The following is a 6,415-nucleotide window of genomic DNA, read 5'->3' as shown; positions in this document are numbered from 1 at the left end:
TACACACTTCACCTCACTGCAGCATTAACTCAGGAGCTTAGCTGTGACCATCCATGTTGGGTGTATTCTTCTTACTACAAATATTTTATAAGAAATCCAGATTTTGGGCCCATTTTATACATTTTAGAATGATACCATGCAACAATTCCCCCAAAGTAGGGAGCAAGTACGTTATGATCCTTCATAACAACTTCCTGGGAGACAGGAAAGTCAATCTTGTGGTGGAAGCCCTGGACTGGAATTCATGAGATGGAGGTTCAACTTCTGGCTCTGCCATGGGCATCCTGTTTGACCTTGGGCAAGTCACTCTCTTTCTGTCTCAGTTCCCTATCTGTACAATGAGGATAATAATATTCCCATCCCCCCAACCATTGTTTGTTTTCTCTATTTATATTGTAAGTTCTTTGGGACAGAGACAGTCTATTACCATGTGTTTATACAGTGCTGGCAGGGCCAGCGCTTCCATTAGGCAACCCTAGGCGGTCGCCTGGGGTGCCAGGATTCGGGGGGCGGCATTTTGTGCACTTCCCACGGGGCGCACGGGAGCTTCCGGTTCTGCTCCCGTTGCGCCGCCGAAGAAAGACCTTCTGCAGACGTGCTGCAGAAAACAGCGGCAGGCAATTGAGCAGCTCAATGACTGCCGCTGTCGCCTGCGGCATTTCGGTGGAGGGTCCTTCTTCGGCGGTATGATGGGAGTGGAACCGGAAGCTCCCGTGCGCCCCATGGGGAGCGCACAAAATGCCACTCCCCAAATTCTGCCTAGGGCACCAGAAACCCTGGCGTCGCTGAGTGCTGGGACCAATTCTTGTTACCATAATACAGATAATAAGGAACATAAATCATAACAATAAGAAGACTAGAGACATAGTATGACAGTCAGTGGACCAAGGGTATGACTAACAGTAGGACAACAAACTGACAGCCCATTATCCTGGCCCCACCTCAACTTATGTTGAAAATGGTTCAGCTGCTAGCATGGATGGGACAAAGCTGTTTTCAGCATCGTAACAGAAATCATTCCAATAGGTCTCTCATGCTTCCTGTGACCGTGTGGTTGATGGCACGATATATATATATTTTGCAATAACAACTCAACCATTTTCACCCCAGTTGACAACTGTTGCCAGCAAGACATCATTTTCCTGACATAGATGGACTCACAATGTTGTGGGGGCCATGCATTTCCAGACCATTACTGCAACAATCTGCACTGAGCCATAACACTTTTTGATGCCATCATGCTGGCTAACACCCACTTTTGTGCCTCTTCCATCTCATGCCTTCCCCTGTAGACTTAGGAAGTTTCAGTTTCTCTTGATTAACAGTGGCTCCAATGATAAGTAAAATTCCTCTCGCCGAAAACTCCCTGAATTGCCAAAGGTTGTGAAGGATCAAAAGAAATCATCAGTCACTCCCTGAACTTTAAAGTTTGTTCCTTGTGTGACTGTGCTGGCTGGAGAAGAAGCTATACTTTTGTGGCCTGTATTCCAGTTCTGGTTTTGAATGGATAAAGCTATACACTTCGGTTGCTCAGTTTCTTTATTCTTTGTATATCTTTGAAGTGTTTTCAATTTTACCTGGCTGTTTTGTGGCAGGGAAAATCCCGGACCCGTGCACACACGTCCGAAGCCAATGGGACCATTCTCATGAGTCAACTTACGTGTGTGTGTTTGCAGGATCAGACTCTTAGATTGTAGGCACCTCAGACCAGTGAGGATGGCTTCTTATTCTGCTGTAAAGTTAGGGTGACCATCCATCCCATTTTTAAAGGGACAGTCCCGTTTTTGGGGACTTTTTCTTTTATAGGTGCCTATTACCCCCCACCCCCGTCCCGTTTTTTCACTGTTGCTATCTGGTAATCCTATGTAAAGTGCTATATACACTCACTTTGCTATATCAGTAAGAGCTGGCTAGGAATTATAAATGTAAATTAATAAAACAAAAATAAAATAATAGTAAATAATGTTCAATGAAAGCCACTATTGGGTGTATTTACACACACACACACACACACACCACTGTACATACGTCTATTAATGCCAATGAGAATTTCAGACAGCATAAGGGAGACAAGGCAGCATTAAGGCACAGACCAGTCCAACCCCCCTCCCAGCATCCCTAGTCTTGACCCAGAATTGTGAAGGGGAGACTCCCCCACACTCTCAGGTTAGTAGGTCCCCAATAGTAACATTTGTAAGACATGGGGTAACGCATTAAAGCCCACGCAATCTCCTCCCATGGGCTGAGGCAGGCCCTCCGATTCCTATCCCCACCTAAAGGAGTAGGCCAGGTAAAAACTCCATTTGCCTACTCCCACAACATAATGGAGGGAAATCCTTTGCTCCACTCCTTAGTGCCCATTGTCCATATTGGACATTCAGGGTTAGCTCTGGGGTCCAGATATTAGATATAATACAGGCTAGAGTTCCTCAATTCATACATCCTCTCTGGAATGCTATGCCTGAAATTCAGAAGTCCAAAGAAGGGGGAAGAAATGACTAGCGGTCTGATAAGGTTAACGCATGACAAAAAATGGGAAAGATCTGAAAGGGGAAAAAATCGCACAAGGGGATTTCAACAAGGTATAAGAAATTATGAATGAAAACAGATACCAAGTATAATAAAATATAATATGTGAATGAATGAAGACCCAAAGAAAGTGAAAGGTGGTACTATTTACCAGAAACAAAGGGGAACACTTTGTTACATAGCTTCTAAGTCAACTGTGAAATTCACTGATGCAAGAGGTCATTGAAACTCCGACCTTCTCTACACTAGAAAATTTTAGCAAAACATTCCCTCTGGGTCCTCATATAGATGGCTCTCTGCCTTTCCGCAGCTGCTGTCATCACTATGTCGCTTAACCTGGCAGAGCTGGAAGGTTGCTAACACTACCCATGCAGTTGCACCACTGTTCGCATTGGTGGGAATTTTTGCTAAACAAAGACAAAGCCAAATAGTGTGGCTGCATTTTAAAAAACGGACTAGATATGTTTTGCACAGCTGCAAATGCTATGAGTGTCAATTTTGCAAGGATATTCTGTCATCTGATCACCTCCTGGGTTGGGAAGGAATTTTTCACACTTATAGAACATTGCACAATTTGGTTAGGTGCACTTGCTTTCATTCCTAATTCATTGGGTACTAGTCATGCCAGAGGTATTGATTGGATCTTATATGGCAACACCTATTTTCCTGTGTTTATGTATTTAAACTCCTTATCATTAACTGAAAAGATTAGGTCTCTGAGATGAAATATTTTAAAAATTGCTTTAATATTTACCAGTATATAAACATTTACATTTACAGTAGTGCAATTATCTTTTAAGCACTTCTAATTATCATCTTAAGAAATTTGTAATTAGTAAACTGTCTGGGACAGAACAAGCTCTCAGCTGTACCAGTGTATATTTGGAGTAACTCCACTAGAATTATGGTTGTAACTGATAGCAGAATTTCATCCAGTGGTACATTAACGGGACTTTCTTACAGGGTAACACACTCTTTCTTTTTGGTCACATAGGGTGACATTCACTTGTCTTGCATAAAACTAGAGCATTTGGACTCTCTCCAAGCAGAGAGCAAAGCCGTGGTGGGACAAGAAAGGCCAATATTACTAGGAATAATATGAATTCATTTTTCTGAAAGAAATCTATTAAAAATATTTAAATAGAAATGAATATAGGTTCTATTTCATTCTTGAAACTGACAGATTGCTGTTATTAATCTCTGTGATTTAAGAAAAATGAGGCAATTCATTCATTTTCAAAGCATTTTACTTTTCTCCTACTTTTCTTCAGAGCTCAGCGACACATAGATGGAAGATTGAAACTCAGGGGTATTTCTCATTAAAGAATCCTGTTATGACATGTACAGCAATCACACGAGTTTCCTTTTAAGTCCAGACCTGTCTCTTCTTTGAAAAATAATTAAATGAAAGTGAGTGAGTTCTACATTCAGCAAACCTGAAAAGTTTCTTTATTTGGGGAGGAAGAAGCCACAATTTTTAAAGGCATTTTAAAATCATTTTAAAAGTATTCCCTTCTTGTTAGACAGGATTTTGCCTTGTTTCAAAAATGTTTTTTAACATTTCACTGATAATTTCTTTCAGTCTCCCTCATTTGGATAGTCCCAAACTCTCTACAGTCCCCCATGGAACTGGGTAGAGAAGTTGATTTCTTTGAAACTACATATATTCTTTAAATACATACTTTGCAGTATCTCCACTCAGCAAGATGAATGACTTTCTTAGAAACAATGAAATTGACTCAGGAATGGTGCTGCTAGTTGTTATCTTTGGCAGGAAGAGAGAGGATTAAAATGGCTATTCATTCTCTCTGGTCGGCAGGAGAGAAGCTGAAATACTGCTAGTGACTATCAAGTCCACTAGACTGTCCTTGCAGAGCCTGTCAACTATATTTAGTGTCCTGTAACCAACCAGACTAATACTAGTGACTGTCCCAATAGCAACTAATATCTGCTAGTGACTAGCTCTATAGGAGCTAATAACACCAGTGCATAGAGGGGAAGGAGTGATTTTGGAAGAAAAGAGAAGTCACATACAGAGATTACTCTTTTAGATCCCAATGAACACCGTGCAAGCAGATCCTTGCGCCTGTGCAGAATTGATTGCAATATTGGGGTCTTAGTGGGCAAGTGTTGATATATATCATTTGGGCAGCCAATTTTATAAATAGTGTGCCATTAGGGGGTTTCCATATAAATACAGGTCTGTCGCATCTTACGTGCATTTAACATGCGCGATTTCAGCTTTACGCAGTCGGCAAAAACAAAAACGAGAAAAATAACAATTTTAATACTCTGAAACCAATTTTAACACTGTACCTCTAGTGCAGGTGATTCTGCCCGCCATTACACTCAATGTAATTTTGACTATACGTGATTTTCACTTTACGCGCTGACTGCAGAACGTAACCTCAGCGTAAGATGCGACAGACCTGTAAGGCTAACCTACATTGTCATAACTCCAACCACAGGAAATGTAGTGCCTGTCTGCCCTGGAGTTGGGGACAGGCAGCTTCAGCCCTGGAAAATAACACTTGGTTTCATTTTCCATTCCTCCAGCCGCTCTCAAATTCTCTTTCAGTAGTGACCAGCCCAGGTAACGGGGGAAGGGAAGCCCACTACATTCTTGTGATTTGAATGTTTTCATCTCTTCTCTTAAAATTGGTAAAAGACCCCCGAGTCAAAGAAAAATGCTTCCGTTATAAATCAAAGGGGATGTACACAAATAAAGTGGCTCTCCTGGGATAGTCAAAGAGGGACTAACAGTGCAAGCGGTTGTCCTGGTGGGGTTTCCAGTATCTATGGCTGGAAGAGGCTTTAGTAATGTCCTCAAACTAGCCTTATAGGTGCTAGAAAAAGGTGAGTAACTGTCCCTGGGAGGGGTAATAATGCTAGTGCAGCCCCCCTGGCTACTGAGATGGGGTAAATGAGCCCAGTGACAGGCCCTATGGGGGTTAATAACCCCAGTGTCTACCCTATGGAGGTGAGAGGAGGATAGATGGTGCTATTGGCTGGCCCTGTGGGGTTCATAACAGAAGTGTGTGTCCCATGGCTGGAGGTGGGGAGATGATGCTCCTGACTGTCTCTCTAGGGTAAATAAAAAGAGTGCCCAATTGCTGGGCAGGGGGCTGATGACTGTGCCTGTGGGGCTAATAGCAGCAGTGTGTACCCCATGGCTGCAGGGTGGGTGCTAGGGATAGCAGCAGTGGGTGCCCCACGGCTGGAGGTGGGATGCTGGTGACTGGCCCAGTGGGATTAATAACAGCAGTGTGTGCCCCCCCATGGCTGCTGGGGGCGGGCGCTAGGGATAACGGCGGGACGTGCCCCACGGGCGGCTGCCGGGGGCCCCCTAGGGATAACGGCGGGACGTGCCCCACGCCTGCGTGGGGAGGAGGGGGCGCTAGGGATAACGGCGGGACGTGCCCCAGCTGCTACGGGATAAAACGAGCGGACGTGCCCCATGGCTGCGGGGGGGGGCGCTAGGGAGTAACGAGCGGGACGTGCCCCACGCCTGCGGGGGGGGGGGGCCCTAAGGGATAGACGGCGGGACGATGCCCCAGGGCTGCGGGGGGAGGCGGGGTGCTAGTATACGGCGGGACGTGCCCCAGGGCTGCGGGGGGAGGAGGGGTTGCTAGGTATAACGGCGGACGTGCCCCAGGGCTACGAGGGAGTAGGCCGCTACGGAATAAGTAACGCGGACGTTGCCCAGGGCTGCGGGGGGAGGAGGGGCGATGCTACTGTATAACGCGCACGTACCCTTCTAATATTTGACTCATGTGCCCATTCAGGGCTGACGCGTTACGGGGGGAGGTAGGTGCTAGGTATAACGGGGCGGGACGTGCCAGGGGCTGCGGCGGGGAGGGGTGCTAGGTATAACGGCGGGACGTGC

This window comes from Chelonoidis abingdonii, chromosome 4 (assembly GCF_003597395.2).
Source record: "Chelonoidis abingdonii isolate Lonesome George chromosome 4, CheloAbing_2.0, whole genome shotgun sequence".
NCBI classification, from domain to species: domain Eukaryota; kingdom Metazoa; phylum Chordata; order Testudines; family Testudinidae; genus Chelonoidis; species Chelonoidis abingdonii.
Note: the sequence above shows the minus strand (reverse complement) of the source record.